Source organism: Staurois parvus, unplaced genomic scaffold (assembly GCF_062004578.1).
Source record: "Staurois parvus isolate SC_StPar_1 unplaced genomic scaffold, SC_StPar_1.0 ptg000639l, whole genome shotgun sequence".
Classification (NCBI taxonomy): domain Eukaryota; kingdom Metazoa; phylum Chordata; class Amphibia; order Anura; family Ranidae; genus Staurois; species Staurois parvus.
The window spans coordinates 1,357,139-1,375,853 of record NW_028318435.1 but is presented as its reverse complement, the minus strand read 5'-3'; the positions used below and the strand labels follow the sequence as shown (position 1 = coordinate 1,375,853).

At 41.6% G+C, this 18,715-nt stretch overlaps 1 protein-coding gene across 5 annotated transcripts in view; it reads right to left on the bottom strand.

The window, feature by feature from the left end:
* The window catches only part of INPP4B (inositol polyphosphate-4-phosphatase type II B), an 823,047-nt gene that overhangs the window by 402,787 nt on the left and 401,545 nt on the right, over positions 1-18,715 (bottom strand). The gene's annotated exons all lie outside the window — the stretch shown is intronic.

Here is an 18,715-nt window from a genome sequence, read left to right as displayed (position 1 = left end):
AGACAGAACAGCTCGCAGGATTGTGAGAAAAACAATTCAAAACCCACGTTTGACTGCACGATCTCTCCAGAAAGATCTGGCAGACACTGGAGTTGTAGTACACTATTCCACTATAAAGAGATACTTGTACAAATATGGTCTTCATGGAAGAGTCATCAGAAGAAAACCTCTTCTACGTCCTCACCACAAAAATCATTGTTTGAACTTTGCAAATGAACATATAGACAAGCCTGATGCATTTTGGAAACAAGTTCTGTGGACCGATGAGGTTAAAATTGAACTTTTTGGCCGGAATGAGCAAAGGTACGTTTGGAGAAGAAGGGGCACAGAATTTAATGAAAAGAACCTCTGTCCAACTGTTAAGCATGGGGTTGGATCAATCATGCTTTGGGGTTGTGTTGCAGCCAGTGGCACAGGGAACATCTTACGAGTAGAAGGAAAAATGGATTCAATAAAATTTCAGCAAATTTTGGATGGTAACTTGATGCCATCTGTGAAAAAGCTGAACTTAAAGTGGATGGCTTCTACAAATGGATAATGATCCTAAACACACCTCGAAATCCACGGGGGATTACATCAAGAGGTGTAAACTGAAGGTTTTGCCATGGCCTTCACAATCCCCTGACGTCAACATAATTGAAAATCTATGGATAGACCTTAAAAGAGCAGTGCGTGACAGACAGCCCAGAAATCTCAAAGAACTGGAAGACTTTTGTAAGGAAGAATGGGCAAAGATGGGCAAGAATTGAAAGACTCTTGGCTGGCTACAAAAAGCGTTTACAAGCTGTGATACTTGCCAAAGGGGGCAGTACAAGATATTAACTCTGCAGGGTGCCCAAACATTTGCAGACACCATTTTTTTGTTTTCTGTTATTTTGAAAGTGTAAATGATGGAACTAAAATCTAACTTTTGTTGACATAAGAATGTCTAATCTGTAATTTGATGCCTTTTGGAGATTTTTCCATCTTTCCTTGGCTTCTTTATGCACATTAATACAAATTTTTAGCTGGGGTGCCCAAACTTTCGATCCCCACTGTATATGGTATGAAAGTGCAGCGCTAAACATATTATATAATATCAAGTGAAACAGTCAAGTGCACCATATAAAGTGAAATAGATATAGTCCATAAAATATATACAAAAATGTATTTGTGTCTGTGGGACTACAAGGCACAGCAATCACAGTGAAGGATAAAACTGTGAATCCATGATTCCAGGGAATCCCCCACCTCTGTCAGATGTAAACTCACCAGAAAGCTACTGGTAAATAGCATGTATGCACATCACATTAGGGAACCAGAAAGCAGCCAGAAGATTCTAACTTGAATTGCTCCGCCACAGGCAAAATGAAGGTGGACCCTTTCCTAGGAAGAATAGCTCACCACAGGAGCCCAGAAATGGTATATAGTGCAGTATTTTATTGCAGCATGAATAAAATGATCCATTGGAACAAAACATGGAAAAAAATGAAAACGGAGTACAAAGATGGCAGCCGCTCCAACCTTCGGTAGCGGTGGCGTGATGTCAGCAAGTGTGGCTCCTCCCTACGTGTTTTGTGCGTATGCATGTCTTCAGGGGTACGCCCACTGCTAACGTCATGTGCGGGCTCCATTTAAATAGCCTGCAAGGTGCAATTTCAATTAGACAGCGCCATACATATATATATTGTATATTCAAAACAGTCCAAAACCCTCAAGGAGCTTACAATCTAAGGTCTCTAACTCACATTCATACATGCACATACAAGGGCCAATTTAGACAGGAGCCAATTAACCTACCAGCATCTCTTTGGAGTGTGGGAGGAAACCAGAGTACCTGGAGGAAACCCACGTAGGCACTGAGAGAACATGCAAACTCCAGGAAGGCAGTGCCATGGTTGGGATTCGAACCAATGACCCAAGTGCTGCCAGGCGGAAGTGTTAACCATTTAGCCAGTTACCTTTTGTTTTAGTTCCATCTGAAAAACAGAAGTACACCACCTGAACCTTTAGCCTTACAGCTGTATATCTTCAGTATGAGGCCATCTAAGGTACTGTGGGTCTGACTGCCAGTCTCATGAGATTTGAAATTAAATTTTACCGCAGTGCTGCTCACTGCTCTCCTTGCTGGAGTGTAAGGTGTACCTGAGAACCTGCAGGCCATAGATCTCCCTAGTTCCAGTTCATTAATTCCTTAGATCTTTGCTTTTTTTTCTAGTTTTTCTACTACTTCCTGAATAATTCCCCACCAGATCACCAGTCAATAAGGGGTCAGCTTATAAATTCATGAAGCAAAGCTACGCTTCTACCAAGATGGATGCATCCACACAGAGGCACAGTACAAAACAAGAGAAATACAAAAAGGTACACCAGACTAAAGTCAGATAAAAGAGCCCAAGATCATTTTAATTGCTGATGAAAAACAAAATTGATATAAAAACCTCTAACGCATTCTGGGGGCAACACCATTGCCTCCGAAACATGTTGGCTGTTCTTATTTGACATTTACAAACTGCATGTCAGGGATCTCCACAATCCCCGCAGCGATGGTCCTGGCGCAGGCGCAGTGCGCCGCCTTGTGCAGGGACGCGGGCACTAGGTCCGGGCCGGCCGCAGCGTTTGAGTTCGCGCATGCACAGTAGAAGCCGCGGCCGCCCGCCGGGCACCAATGGCAGCGCAGGGCGCGATATTTAAACGGCCCTGAGCTGTCATTCAGTGCCTTCTGGTCTTACCTGCATTCCTGATCCTGCGAACCTGCGCCCTGTAAGTTTTGACCCGGATTGTACCTGACCTTGCCATATTCTCCTGTCCTGACCCTTGCTTTGTCTGACCTCTCTCCTGGATGCCCCCTATTGGATCTGACCTGCTGTTGCTGACCTGGCATGTGACCCGACTGTAAGGGACCGCCTGGCGGTACCACTAGCACTCCACTGAATAGGCGTCCCCAGCGCACGGAATCTAAGTCCCAGGGTGCTTGTTCACCAGGGCCCCTGATGGTGGGGATGGACTTGGAGCCCCCCGAGACCAGGTCGTGGCTACTGGGTGCGTCCGTCAGTGGTAGTGGTATGCGCCAAGGGCTCCCACGGGGAAGAGTCTGATGTGAGGAGGTCAGAAGACCCCACTGCAAGGGATGGATGGATGGATGAGCAAGGTCAGACGGGCCGGGTCGGTAACAGAGAGGACGGCAAGGTACAAGGCAGCGGGCATAGAATGGTCGGGTCACACGCCAGGTCAGCAACAGCAGTTCAAATCCAATCAGGGGCATTCAAGAGAGAGGTCAGGCAAAGCAAGGGTCAGAATAGGAGAAAGCAGCAAGGTCAGGTACAATCCGGGTCAAAACTTACAAAGGTACAGGTTCACAGGTTCACAGGATGCAGGGAAGACCAGAAGGCACTGAATGACAGCTCAGGGCCATTTAAATATCCCGCCCTGCGCTGCCATTGGTGCCCAGCGGGCGGCCGCGGCTTCTACTGCGCATGCGCGAACTCGAACGCCGCGGCCGGCAAGGACCTAGTGCCCGTGTCCCTGCACAGGGCGGTGCACTGCGCCTGCGCCGGGACCATCGCGGCAGGGATCGAGGAGATCCCTGACACCGACTATTCTCTGCCCGCTGCCTTGTACCGTACCGTCCTCTCTGTTACCGACCCGGCCTGTCTGACCTTGCTCAACCATCCATCCATCCATCCCTTGCAGTGGGGTCTTCAGACCTCCTCATATCAGACTCTTTCCCGTGGGAGCCCTCGGCGCATACCACTACCACTGACGGACGTACCCAGTAGCCACGACCTGGTCTCGGGGTGCTCCAAGTCCATCCCCACCACCAGGGGCCCTGGTGAACAAGCACTCTGGGACTTAGATTCCGTGCGCTGGGGACGCCTATTCAGTGGAGTGCTAGTGGTACCGCCGGGCGGTCCCTTACAGCATATGACTTATCTTGGACCTTATCTGATTTTGGTCTGGTGCTCCTTTTTGTATTTCTATGGTTTGGACTACTGTTGAATGCCCTTCAAGGGAAGTTTTCCTTAAGCAAGTTTAAAAGTTCTCAAATCCCCTGGTAGTATGTTGCTCTACAGTACAAAACAAGGCATGGCACATCAGTAATTAGGAAAAGATTGCCTGCTGGAGTCCCCTAGTCCCCTAACCCCCTCCCCCACCCAATTTGTTTTGTTTGGGGGGGGGGGGGGGTGGTACAGTTTAGTCTATAACACCATAAGTTGTGATGTTAAAGAATGTCTATACAGAAAAAATTTTTAAAGGAAGCCACTGCAGACTTTTCATCCTACACAATGATAGTTGTCTGGCTGCAATGTTCATCCATTGGCTACAATATTTGATGGCCTTTCTAACCTACATGCTTGTTCCAGATTTTTGATTTAGAGAGCATCAGTGTATGATTCTCGTATTAAAGGTTAATTTCAGTTTGGAGTCTATCTTACACCAAAGGTATAAATAATTCTAGATATTTTACAGCTTTAAGCTGTCAATTGATTGCCATTAATTTGCAAGATGGCACAGCTGGACAACAATTCATTTTATTATGTAAATGTGTACCAAAGTCTCTCAAGTCACACAAATGCATAAAACACATTTTCAAAATCCTATACACTATTTCTGAGAGAAATACATGTGTTTATTCATTCATATGGTAGACAATAAGTATAGACATCAGGAGCTTAGAGCTCCTGGATAAAGAACACAGACTACTGACACAGACAGTTATCAGCTGTGATGGATGAGGCACGGAATACGCAATCTGTCATTTATTTGTCAATAGATTCAATAGTTTCATGTCTTGATGCAGGGATCTGTCTATATTTCTCTAATCCTTAGGGGGATTAGCACTATTCCTCTAATCTTTGACAAATAGTTACAGTACATGAAAAAGCAGCAGTCTCCTTGAAAAAAAAATATGTACAAGTAGCAATAATAAATACATGACAGTGATGAGAACAGCATGCGACCCTTGGAGGATTCTGGGTCTCCATCTTGCATGTCCTTATATGATATCCCAGAACACAATCATGGTAATGGGATTTGGATAAACTTGTAGGAGTTACATTTTTGAACTGGTAATTTTTTTTGTTAGAGCAGGACAGCCAACGTAAGTGTATAACACCTAGGGAAAACTTGGGTTACTTCCTACAGCAAGAAATCAAACACCTAACAATTTCTATCTGCTGGACCCCTATTTTCCTCTGTGTTTGATCATAGCATGTTTAACACTTGCAAATTATCAATTGCTCCAATATAGGAAAAACTCGATAGATTATTCTCCAAGTGGAAAAAGTATAACACTCAAGTTCAATATGATTGGTAGATTGTTCTATATTTTAGCACATGGGGCCTCAAAATTTTCAAGATAAAGGGCCACATTATTTCCCTTCAAACTTTAGGGGGCCAGATTGTGGCCAGTGGGAGCAGAAAATGCCCAGGCATCAGTGGGAGTAAACAATGTCATGTGCTTGGTGGTCAGTGGGAGTAAAGAAAATTTCATCATTGGTGTCAGTGAGAGGAATAGTGCCCCATCATTGATGTCAGTGGGAGAATTTGTTTTTCATCTCTGGTGTCAGTGGAAGGAATAGAATCCCATCATTGATGTCAGTGGTTGACTTAGTTCCTCATCTCTGGTATCAATGGAAGGAATATTATACCATCATTGATGTCAATGGTTGACTTAGTTCCCCATCTCTGGTGTCAGTAGAAGGAATAGTATCCCATCATTGATGTCCGTGGGAGAATTAGTTCCCCATCTCTGGTGTCAGTGGAAGGAATAGTATCCCATCACTGATGTCAGTGGGAAAATTAGTTCTCCATCTCTGGTGTCAGTGGAATGAATAGTATCCCTTCATTGATGTCAGTGGGAGAATTAGTTCCCCATCTCTGGTGTCAGTAGAAGGAATAGTATCCCACCATTGATGTCAGTGGGGGAATTAGTTCCCCATCTCTGGTATCAGTGAAAGGAATAGTATCCCATCATTGAGGTCAGTGGGAGAATTAGTTCTCCATCTCTGGTGTCAGTGGGAGGAATAGTGTCCCATCATTGATGTCAGCCCGAGAACTAGTTCCCCATCTCTGGTATCAGTGGAAGGAATAGTGTACCATCATTGATGTCAGTGGGTGAATTAGTTCCCCATCTCTGGTGTCAGTGGAAGGAACAGTGTCCCATCATTGGAGTCAGTGGGAGGTATAGTACCTTGCATCAGTGGAAGGAATAGTGCCCCAAGGGTAGGATAAAAGTAAGCAAAGGGACACGTCCGGCCTGTGGGCTGCAGTTTGGTGACCCCTTTTATAGCACAATTGATCCTCAGAGTCAGCTGACAGCTTTTTTCCTCTATTGACAGTGCAGATTTACGCTATATTCAGAAAAGATCCTGGCAAAATTGTTGAGATCCACCTGGCTGCCTAGCTCAACTTTTCAGTGTAAATCTGAGAGCCAGATCACCGCCCCTCCCCCCATCACTTCAGTGAGCACTAAAAGAGCAGACCTTAGTTGATGACAGTCACTGTCATCAACTAAGAGCAGACCTAGAGATGTCTGACTTGTGATCTGTCAGCTCTTGACCTTAGAGCCACAGTGTGATATCTGCACTTGGATGCTGCAGCATGGAGGGGGAGTATGCATTTTTTTTAGTAACCCCATAATTCTCCTTTAACTCACAAAGCTTTAACACCACAATGATGATCTCAGTTTTAGCCATGTGACTAATAATGTGAGATAAGGCAATCAGATCATCACTTTCTACTTTTCATCAATCTTTGATGTTAGGCAAAACTCAGACAACTATGCTGAATAATACCTAGCTTGTTGAATAGTCATGTTGTCTTGTATATGTCATATGCCCTGAACAAAACGTTCTGTACTTTACTGAAAAACAGAGGCTTCACAGAAGGGGGACCTCCAGCCTGAAGCCAAAGTTAACATCTTTTCTTCCTGTAGTTGCTGCCACCTGTCACCAACAGAGGGAGCTGAAGGGAAGATGGGAGACAGGTTGCTCATTTATACAAATATAAAATCTGTTTCTTGGAGTCAGCTGAAAACAACTGCCATTTTTTACACTTTTTTTAAAAGACCTGTATCCTGGTGTGTTAGCTATGGGAACTGAGATTCATAGCATGGTTTCGCTCATACACTGGAAGGCAGAATAATGCTGGATCAGATAAAAATGGCAGTTATAATCTATATTGATAAATAAAGATGTGATACCAAACAACCACAAATAATAGCGCAACCCTACACCAATTAATATTGGTGGGAATAGAAACTGTGATCGTACCAAAAGTAATTGTGAGATAAGCAGAATTCAAGAGTATCTCTTAAAAATTTATTTTGATTATACGGTAAGTCATCCCTTCTACTCAAGGCCCAATTAAGGGCTAACAAAGCATCATCGTGTTGTATAATAGTGTAGAAAGATGACACGTCCGCCGTAACTAAATATATTCTCGGATGACCAGTAATTTGAATTTCAGCAAGAAACTTCAATAGATGCTTCGTATCTCGTAAATAAGCCTTAGTAGATGACACACTTGCTTGAAAAAAAACATCCAAATATTGACCCAATCTCGCAGATACTGAGCCAATACCATTCACAATAGGCCGAGCTGGCGGATTCTCCTCATTTTTGTGAATTTTTGGTAGAGTATAAATAACAGGAATTCTACGCACGCTAGGAATTAAATATTGTTTTTCTTTCTTAGACAACACTCTTGTCCTATATCCCCAATTGACTAGAGTCTTCAATTCTTCCCTATATCTCATAGTGGGATATTTCTTCATCCTCTCATAGGATATTGGAACATTTGAGGAATATTAATAAGGGCTACAAGTATCATAGTGTGTCTTTACACTTTAAAAAACATCATAATTGTGATCCTACCAATTTAAAATTGTGGGCCATTGAATCTATCCCTAAAGCTTGGAGGGGTTCTAACAGAGTGAGGGAGCTTTCTAAATGTGAAACTAAATGGATTTATTTGACTGAAGCTTTGTCTCCTAAGGGATTAAATGTTGAACTGGATTTAAATTGTTTTATTAGTGATGCTTAAGTTTATTTCTTTTTTTAATTAATTTTGTATTGAATATTATTTTATTTTATTTAATATTTTTTTTTGTTATATATGTCTGTTTATATCAAATTTATTTTTATATTAATATATATTAAATTTTTATTTTTATTTTATGGATGGAGATTTATATATTTTAAATCTGTCTCATTATGGTACCGAATATCTAACTATGATTGTGCTGATTGCTATTGCATTGATATGTATTGATATTACCCTGTTGTTATACTATTTGCACACAAGATGGTGCTGTTGCAATGAGGTAGTCCAGTACATCTGATCCCGCATATTAGTGATAGTACACCACTTCAGGTGCTGTAGTCACTGGGCCAATCAGGAAGGAGTTGGGTCTTTAAGAGCGCTCTCCATGCACTGTTGACCACTCCCTCAGAAAAAGTCGTCTGACGAAACGCGTTAGCGTGTGGCTTTATCGGTGACGTCATCGCGCACACTAGCTCACGTGTCCAGGCCACGTGATTGCACCATCGCCATCTTGGTTGCAGGCAGGCGGGTGAGACGCCGGAGACAGAGCCTGAGGCTCTATTACTAACCAATGCTATACATTGTTTTACTCATTGTGAGTGCGGTTTTATGGGGGGTTTTGTTACCTTAATAAATTGCTGGATGATATAGCACTATGGCAAGTATTTTCTTTATTCACATGTACTAATTGGATATGTGAGGATTTCTCTAAAACTGGAGCTTAGTGTTGGATTGCTGGATATTTATCACCAGCACATGGTGAGTGTGCATTTTGATGGGGTGTTCTGAGCACTGAATGTCATGTTGGTGAAGGAGGATCTCATTACTTCATTGATTGAGGATCATTAACATATGGACTTTTCTGAAAGGACTATATGTAGACTTCCTATATATGATCTAGTATTGATTCATTTATGTGCACATATTTGGTGGTGGATATATTAATATTAACTTTTTATTTATTTAATATTAATTGGTGTAGGGTTGTGCTATTATTTGTGGTTGTTTGGTATCACATCTTTATTTATTTTCACAGTGTATTATTATTAATAGCAGCACCTGTTGTGTATATTTATAATTCAAGTACATTTGGCGCGATGATGTTGATCTAAAAGTGTCCTGTGGTATATGCATATTGACACTGCTGATGACCAACCTATTTGGAATATAATCTATATTGAACTGGTCCCTGTACACTGCTGTCAGTATGCGCTAAATGACTAGGATCCAAAGATATGGCACAATAAGTGTCATAGGTTTATAGTTTGGGCACACATTGCATAGTGGGTTCATTTACATCAGTAACTAGTGTATGGAAGAGTCAAGTCTCTACATTAGACAAAGTTAAGCAAATAAAATGAAGCTAGAGTGCTTTTATGTACACCTTCAGCTATATAAATTGCCAGTGCTACTCTTACAAGACTGGATCTACACATGCAAAGTATCATTTAACACTGCTAACTGCAGGCTAGATTGAAGGCAATCATACTCAGCGGGTGGTTATAAAATTAATTCTTATAATTAAGATTTCCAATATGTGATGCACAGGACCCACAAGGCACGTCTCTAAATGTCACCAGCTGACACTGCTGTCTTAATGCCTAAGGCTTTTCTAGCTGATAAAGTGTAGTGCTCCTGACTTGCATATCTAAGAACATGTAAAGTCGTAGCCTTCATATAAACAGAATGTAACCGGCCTCACAATCATTTAAGCAATATAAAGCTCTTACGAGCAGGGCCCTTCTAGCCCTCTTCTATTAAATTTGATTCTAACTCTGTCTCTGTTGGCACCACATAAATCCTGTATTATCATAGAAATATAAATAATGTAATCATATCACCTTTCATTTTTAATTAACTTAAATTCTAAAAGAAGAATTCATAGACAACTACTGTGTGTTATATAAGATCTAGTCAGTTAAATAGTCATGTTGCTTGTATGTGTCACACGTCTTGAACAAAAGTGCTACAATTGGCTAAAAAATTGGAGTTTCAGACAGGAGAGACTCCAAGCCTTATATCAGTTTCCATTCTCTCTTCCTGCTGCAGTTGCACGTAGCTACCACTAGAGGGAGCTGAAGGATAGGTGAGGGACTGTTTATTAATAATAATAATTTGCTGATTCTTCCTTTCCCTTCAGTTCCCTCTAGTGGTGGCTGGTTGCAGCTGCAGCAGGAGGAGAGTATGGAAACAGGCTGGAAGAGCTGAAACTATACTTAACCACTTTAAGTCAGGACACCTTTTCCCCCTTCCTGTCCAGGCCAATTTTCAGCTTTCAGTGCTATCACACTTTGAATGATAATTGCGCGGTCATGCAACACTGCACCCATATGAATTTTTTAGCATTTTTTTGAGACAGATAAAGCTTTATTTTGGTGGTATTTATTCACCACTGGGAGTTTTATTTTTAAGCAAATTAAAAAGTCCAAAAATTTAGAAAAAAAAGTGTTTTTCTTATAAAATTTTGCAAATAAATCATAAATCTTGGCCAAAACGTATTCCGTTATCTTTTTAGTAAAAAAAAAAAAAATAGTTTATAACCAAAAATTATAATTTTGAAAAAATTTGTTTTACATTTTCATTTTTTTTTATATTATTTTTATTTTAATTTTTTTTTACATACTGTCACCCTAGCAGTACAGTGTCACCATGGTGACACTGTACTACTTGTGGGGGGGGGGGGGGGGTGATGAAGATTTTTTTTTACACTGATTGCTTTTACACCCATAAAGGCTGTAAAAGCAATCATTTCTCCTCTCTGGCTGCATTCTTGCAGCCATTGAGAACTACTGTGTGAGCTGTGACTGGTCACAGCTTGTCACATGGTACATGGCTGTTGTGAATAGCCTTGTACCATGTGACCTCTGTGATCATTCACAGATTTCACACGTAGTAAGCAACGATGTCAGAAGTAACATCTTGCTCATTGGCCAATCAGTGATCACATGATCGGGACCTCCCAGAGAGGTTCTGTATGACGATCGGTGTTCCACTGTGTCCAGAGGACACAGCAGGCACTGGATTGCAGTGCTGCGTGCTCCCTGGGAGCGCGCACAAGCAGGGGGCGCGGAGTCCATTTAGAAACGGCCACCCGACCCTGCACTGCTATTGTCCGGCCATTTATATACAATGGCCAGATGGGAGGTGGTAATATATAACCCCAAACAATGATATCTTGTATATTATATCTTATAATCTCTTGAAGTGTATGCTCCAAGGAGCAGGGCCCTCCTCACCCTCTTGTATTGAACTGTATTGTTGCTGTATTGTCTCCTGTTATAGTGTAAAGTGCTGAGCAAACTGTTGACGCTATATAAATCCTGTATAATAATAATAAGAATGTATTTACTGTACTACTCACAATGCTGATTTTGAGTTCGGAACCAGGGGCGAACCTACCATTTGGAAACTCGGGCACTGCCCGAGGGCCCGGGGTCAGTAGGGGGCCCCATGAGTTGCCCCTGGTACCTTTTTCATAGGCTTTTTTGAGTTTGGGCAAGGACACAGGGACCCCATGATCCCCTATTGCCCGGGGGCCCCATAAGTTGTCAGTCCGCCCCTGTTCAGAACAGGATTCTAAACTACAAAAATTAATTGTTTATGGATAAGTGTATCTTTGGTAAACCACATCAAGAGAAGATGCTGCAGAATTATCTATTGTTACAATCACAGAAAACTTGTTCCCTAGTCAGATTCCAATTAACTGGATCACGTGTATCCAGCAACCAATAAAAAGAAGATGGTATGGATTGAGTATATATATCAACACATGGAGGTCTAATAGACCACACATCAGGACCACAAAATCCAGTGCAGTTCTGCACAGAAAGCAATCAGCTTCCAGGTTTTGTCAAAGCTTTAATCAAACAAGCTGAAGTTAGAAGCTGATTGCCTACCATGTACCGTCACACCAGTGCTCCACGTTTAGTAGATCTACCACATAGTAACAGACTCTGACACATACACATACCTGGGCAGATGCCCAGATAAAATTAGGCTGAGATAGCAAAGGGAATAAAAAAGTCTATAAACTGTAATGATCAATTTGGGCATTTTTAATATGCAAGCTCCTTTACAACCACTATATACTATACTGTATATATATATATATATATATACACACACACAATAGGGCTATTTTAGCGCCCAACATAACCCTACCATATTAGTTCCAATTTAAAAAAATGTATACTTTAATTACATAAAGCTTAAAATATATTGCATTCAAAAAATGCCCATATACGGTGCAACATAAATACAAAAAGACAGCTTTAGCCCACAATCCACAATATTGTCATACTGGAATATGACTAATAATGACCAATATTGCAGGTTGTGGTCTGAAGCTGTCTTTTTGTGTTTATGTTGCACTGTACAGTATATGGGCCTATACAATTTAATATTTGTTGATGTAGGCAATTATAAGCTTTATGTAACAAAAGCATACGTTTTTTAATTAGAACTAATATTGCAGATGTCTGCTTGTTGCCAGGATAGTCCTATTATATACAGTTGTGTTCAAAATAATAGCAGTGTGTTGAAAAAAGTGAATAAAGCTCAAAATCCTTCTAATAGCTTTTATTTCCATACACACAAATGCATTGGGAACACTACACATTCTATTCCAAATCAAAACATGAATCAAAATATATCAAATTTGTGTTGTTCCTTTAAAAAAATTGAAGAAAAGTGAATATTAGACTGTTCAAAAAAATAGCAGTGTTTGTATTCTTCTTTACAAACGCAAACATTCACTATATAAACTGAAAAATGTTTGAAGATTTTGCTTTCCTTTGAATCACTTAATATTTAGGTGTATAAGCACTGTTTCTGAGAACTGCTGTACATCTGTGTTGCATGGAGTCAACCAACTTCTGCACCTGTGAACAGGTATTCCAGCCCAGGATGATTGGACTACATTCCACAGTTCTTCTCTATTTCTTGGTTTTGCCTCAGAAACTGCATTTTTGATGTCACCCCACAAGTTTTCTATTGGATTAAGATCCGGGGATTGGGCTGGCCACTCCATAACGTCAATCTTGTTGGTCTGGAACCAAGATGTTGCACATTTACTGGTGTGTTTGGGGTCGTTGTCTTGTTGGAACACCCATTTCAAGGGCATTTCCTCTTCAGCATAAGGCAGCATGACCTCTTCAAGTATTCTGATGTATTCAAACTGATCCATGATCCCTGGTATGCGATAAATAGGCCCAACACCGTAGTATGAGAAACATCCCCATATCATGATGCTTGCGCAACCATGCTTCACTGTCTTCACAGTGTACTGTGGCTTGAATTCAGTGTTTGGGGGTCGTCTGACAAACTGTCTCCGGCCACTAGACCCAAAAAGAACAATCTTACTTTCATCAGTCCACAAAATGTTGCGCCATTTCTCTTTAGGCCAGTCAATGTGCTCTTTGACAAATTGTAACCTCTTCAGCACGTCTTTTTTCAACAGTGGGACTTTGCGGGGGCTTCTTGCAGATAGCTTGGCTTCACATAGGCATCTTCTAATTGTAACAGTACTCACAGGTAACTTTAGACCTTCTTTGATCTTCCTGGAGCTGATTGTTGGCTGAGTCCTTGCCATTTTGGCTATTCTTCTATCCATTTGAATGGTAGTTTTTCGCTTTCTTCCACGTCTTTCAGGTTTTGGTTGCCATTTTAAAGCATTTGCGATCATTTTAGCTGAACAGCCTATCATTTTCTGCACTTCTTTATATGTTTTCCCCTCTCCAATCAACTTTTTAATCAAGGTACGCTGTTCTTCTGAACAATTTCTGGAACGACCCATTTTCCTCAGAATTTCAGAGAGAAATGCACTGTAAACAGCATGTACAACGTTTTCTGCCTTCCTTCCTTAAATAAGGGCAATAATTGCACCTGTTTTTCAAAGAATGAATGACCTCACTGATAGAACTCCACACTGCTATTATTTTGAACATGCCCCTTTCAATTAGTGATTCAATTACACAGAATCAGCAGCATGCATGTCATGACTGTTGGGTCTGTTGGATTTCTATTACTGTACTACACCTGCTAGTAAATTATTTGCCATGTAGAAATATCATTTCTACCAAAAACAGTGATTGATCAGGTTAGTGATGTCTGACTGCTATTATTTTCAACAAAAAACTGTATATTCTGTAAAAAATGTAGCTTAAAGTGTTACTAAACCCAGGACCCGGCATCCACTATATCTGGTCTCCCCAGTACACAGAACATGGAATGCAATTATTTTAGTAAATATAAACTGGTAAATACCTTTTCTTCTCATCAGTTAGAGCAGTCTTGTAAGTTTTATCAGTGTTCAGCAGAGCACTGGTAAAGCTTGTAGGAGGATTTTTAATTTTGCTCTAGGACAGGGGTAGGCAACCTGCGGCTCTCTAGCTGCTGTGGAACTACATTTCCCATGAGGCATTGCAACATTACAAAACAGACAGTTACAGCTATGACTTGCAGAGGCATGATGGAACTTGTAGTCCTGCAACAGCTGGAGAGCTGCAGTTTGCCTACCCCTGCTCTAGAAGGATGGAAAACCCCTGACCTCTGTCTGGACAGTGCTGATTGGCCCCGTGCTGATCACATGCACTCTCTCAAGAAATACCTCTCTAGCAATACACATTAAACGGAGCACGTGCTGTCAGGGATCCCCTCGATCCCCGCCGCGATGGTCCCGGCGCAGGCGCAGTGTGCCGCCCTGTGCAGGGACTCGAGCACTGGGTCCGGGCCGGCCGCAGCGTTCGAGTTCGCGCATGCGCAGTAGAAGCCGCGGCCGCCCGCTGGGCACCAATGGCAGCGCAGGGCGGGATATTTAAACGACCCTGAGCTGTCATTGAGTGCCTTCTGGTCTTACCTGTATCCGTGAACCTGTGTATTGTAAGTTGCTGACCCGGATTGTACCTGACCTTGCTGTATTTCTCCTGCCCAGACCCTTGCTTTGCCTGACCTCTCTCCTGAATGCCCCCTATTGGATTTGACCTGCTGTTGCTGACCTGGCGTGTGACCCGACTATTCTATGCCCGCTGCCTTGTACCTTGCCGTCCTCTCTGTTACCGACCTGGCCCGTCTGACCTTGCTCATCCATCCATCCATCCCTTGCAGTGGGGTCTGCTGACCTCCTCATATCAGACTCTTCCCCGTGGGAGCCCTTGGCGCATACCACTACCACTGACGGACGCACCCAGTAGCCACGACCTGGTCTCATGGGGCTCCAAGTCCATCCCCACCATCAGGGGCCCTGGTGAACAAGCACCCTGGGACTTAGACTCCGTGCGCTGGGGACGCCTATTCAGTGGAGTGCTAGTGGTACCGCCAGGCGGTCCCTTACACGTGCTAAGTGTCTCCACATGATATGCCTTATCAGGAGATAAGAGGGGGACACTGGAAGAAGGGGAGGATCAGAGATATCAGGATCAAACAGCATTTTAAACAATGCAGAGGATTAACCCCTTAGGTTCCACAGCGAGTATAACAAGCATGTTTTACTGCATATACAGACTGATTTTACTGTTGTGGGTTTAGTAACACTTTAAAATAAGGATTACGGCACTCTCAGTGCAATGTGGGCATCCAACATGGGACAGTTTTATTAATTAAGATATACTTAATTATATACTGCACCTAGTAGGGTTGTACCATGCTTTCATTTATTTCTAAAATGGAAGCATGGCGCAGCCCTACTATAATCCTAGAAAAATTGCAGAAAAAATGTATTCCTCTTCAAGGGACATGAAAAAGGCACTTTAATTGTAGTTCCTGTATACGGCCTTTCATCAACAAACCCTACCTGAGCAGATGACACAGCACTTCGCTGTGGGCTGTAGTGCCATTAACATGATGTAGAGGATAGAAAAGATTTATATATAGTCTGTGGAGTTGCCAGGCAGTAGAGAGCATGTCAATTCTTCCTTATGCACAGAAATTAGGTAAAAGTGTTAATTAGGCATATTTGCAGATTTTAACCCCTTTTATGTTATCGGTTTATGAGTACTGCAGCTTTAAATATGAGGAAATGCTGAACTAAACCTGGCTTGTTAGAGATACATTTAGGAAAGGACACATTAACACAGTGGTGTAAATAAAGACTGACAGACAGCAATGGGACAGTTCTATTACATGACAAATTAAGTCCACACTGATGTGTGTATAATCTATTCCAAAGTGATATCATGACAGAACTAAAATACATTTTTTGCTTGGACGACCATAAAATAGTATGTATCTAAATGTCAGGAGAGCAAATTAACATTCATCCGCAGCCCACTACTCTACCCTGTCATTATCCACCATCTAATGTCAAGTAATTTAGTCAGTGCTATACATTTCCAGGATGTTCACCACATTTTATTATGAGTAAATTTAAATAAATGTGGAGAATTAAACTGAAGAATTTACATACAACTGCAATTATTTATTCAGAAATATATGCACAATGTTTATAACAGATATATTTTTATTTTGAGTATTCTCAGTGCCGGATTACCATACCATGTAAGGGTCCCACGACAATTGATCAAAATAATGTTGATTTGATCTTGTAAGATAATTAAATTTATGCTTTTTTAAATTGTTTACAAAATAAATGCACAATTTTTATAACATATCATTTTAATTTGAGTATTCTCAGTGCCGGCTTACCATATAGACAGAGTAGGCATCTGCCTAAGGGCCCTTCGCCATGTAAGGGACATGCAACAATTGATCAAAATAATGTTGATTTGATCTTGCAAGATAATTAAAATGAAGCTTTTTTTAAATTGTTTACAAAAAATAGGAAAAAAAACTAATCAACTCAAAGAAACAAAAACATTACATTAAAGACTGTAGAAAAAAATACTGTAGTAATGTAATGTACCTAATAACAACTTCAAGTACATAAACCATAGACATCAGGTTCATATTATAGTTTGTCACTTAAAAGCGCATCAAAAAATTTTGGTGCACCCTGTGTATGTGTAATGTATGGTAGTGCAGGTCATCTCCATCTAGCGGCTGATGTGCGCACTATGTAGCTCAATGTTATCCCACTAAAGTGTGAGAAACCTCCAGAAAACTTCAAGGGAGACTGTCACGAGTTCACCCACATGCACACACCCACAGTGACTAGCTAACCGAGGCGCGCACATGCGGTCGTGACTTGGAGTAAGGGGGAATAAGGGGGACTTAACTTTGAATAAATAAAACCTTATATAAGACCAGCCGTGATATACTTTCACAGCCCGCACTACCTCTTGGCCACCACCAGAGGGAGACTCCACTCCAATCCAGATGGCTGACCACACACTGGCGGATACAAATCTTACATACAATTTGGTGCACTAACTAGGGTTGAGGAGCAGCCTAGCAATCACACACCCTTCTAGAATTCCTCCAGCTATCCTACAAGCCAGAACCTTGGTGTTAGTCACTCTTCCACTGTCCACACACCCCCACACCAGACACACCACAAACGATAGCTTGCCACCACCCAACAGTTTTACTGGTCTGCTGGGACACCACACACACAGATCTCCATCTGGCAGACCTGTTACCTTTACAATCTGCATACAATCTGCCAACACACAGTGCAATTGCATACAGATAGGCAATGAACTTGATCGAGCGTGTAAAGACACTAAAATACAATACAATCTAATCTCTCCAAAGATATGAGCCCGCTTAAGTACCCAGAAATCAATTATTAATTTTAAAATTTAATATCCCAGAAGTGGGCAGTGCATAAAATATGTACAAAATATAAAACGTTACAGAAATACAAAAATACAAGAAGACACACATAGACTATTCACTATAAAATAAAAGGGAATAAAAAACAGAAATAAAACCTTTACCAAGATTTATCCTGCGACTGGAGCAAGTCAGGGAGAGTCAGAAATCCGTCAGTCAATCGAACTGGCTCCATACGAATCACAATGTCCAAATGTCAGGGTCCTCAATTTATGGGGCTATGGACGTAGGCTGGACATTAGTCCTTGGCCAATCGACTCTGGGGGGTGTTCCAGTACCCGCCCACAGGCTGTTCTGGGAGCTGAACTGCCCAAAGTCAATTGGATCAAGACCGGCTTAAATCACCAAGTTGAGGGTTGAATTTTCGGCACCAGCGCATCAGTCCAATCACGACAGTACCAATCACTGTTCCGCTATCGCACTCCAGCGCCACAATCATTTCTTGCATTTTTCTGGCATTCTACATAGGTCACAAATATAGTTTTTGTATGCAATGTAGCCTACAGAGCGCCCCATCAGAAGGAAGTATTTTCATCTATCTGCAACTAATATTTTAGCTTTTAGGGATGAACCATACTCCCTTAATGTATGTATATACTTTAGAGCTCCCTAAACAGATCGGAGCCCCCCTGGTGTCATGAAGCCGAAACGTCTACATTTCTCTTTTAAACTTCAGGAAGATGGCAAAGTCTGATTACATACAGTATAGGCGACAAAATCTTATTAGCACCCAGGCATCACTTTCAGCTTGAGGAAGCTCTGTCTCTTTTTAGATGCTAATTGGTGACCATCTGTCTGTGAGTATCAATGACTGAATATTTCTTTAATAACAAGGACTGAACTAAATTTACGATTACATATTGCTACAGGTCACATTTCAGCTACTCAAATCTGTACATTTATGTCACAGGTACCCCAATTTTTTGACTGCTCAGGGCTTCCACAGAGTTTATTATGGCAC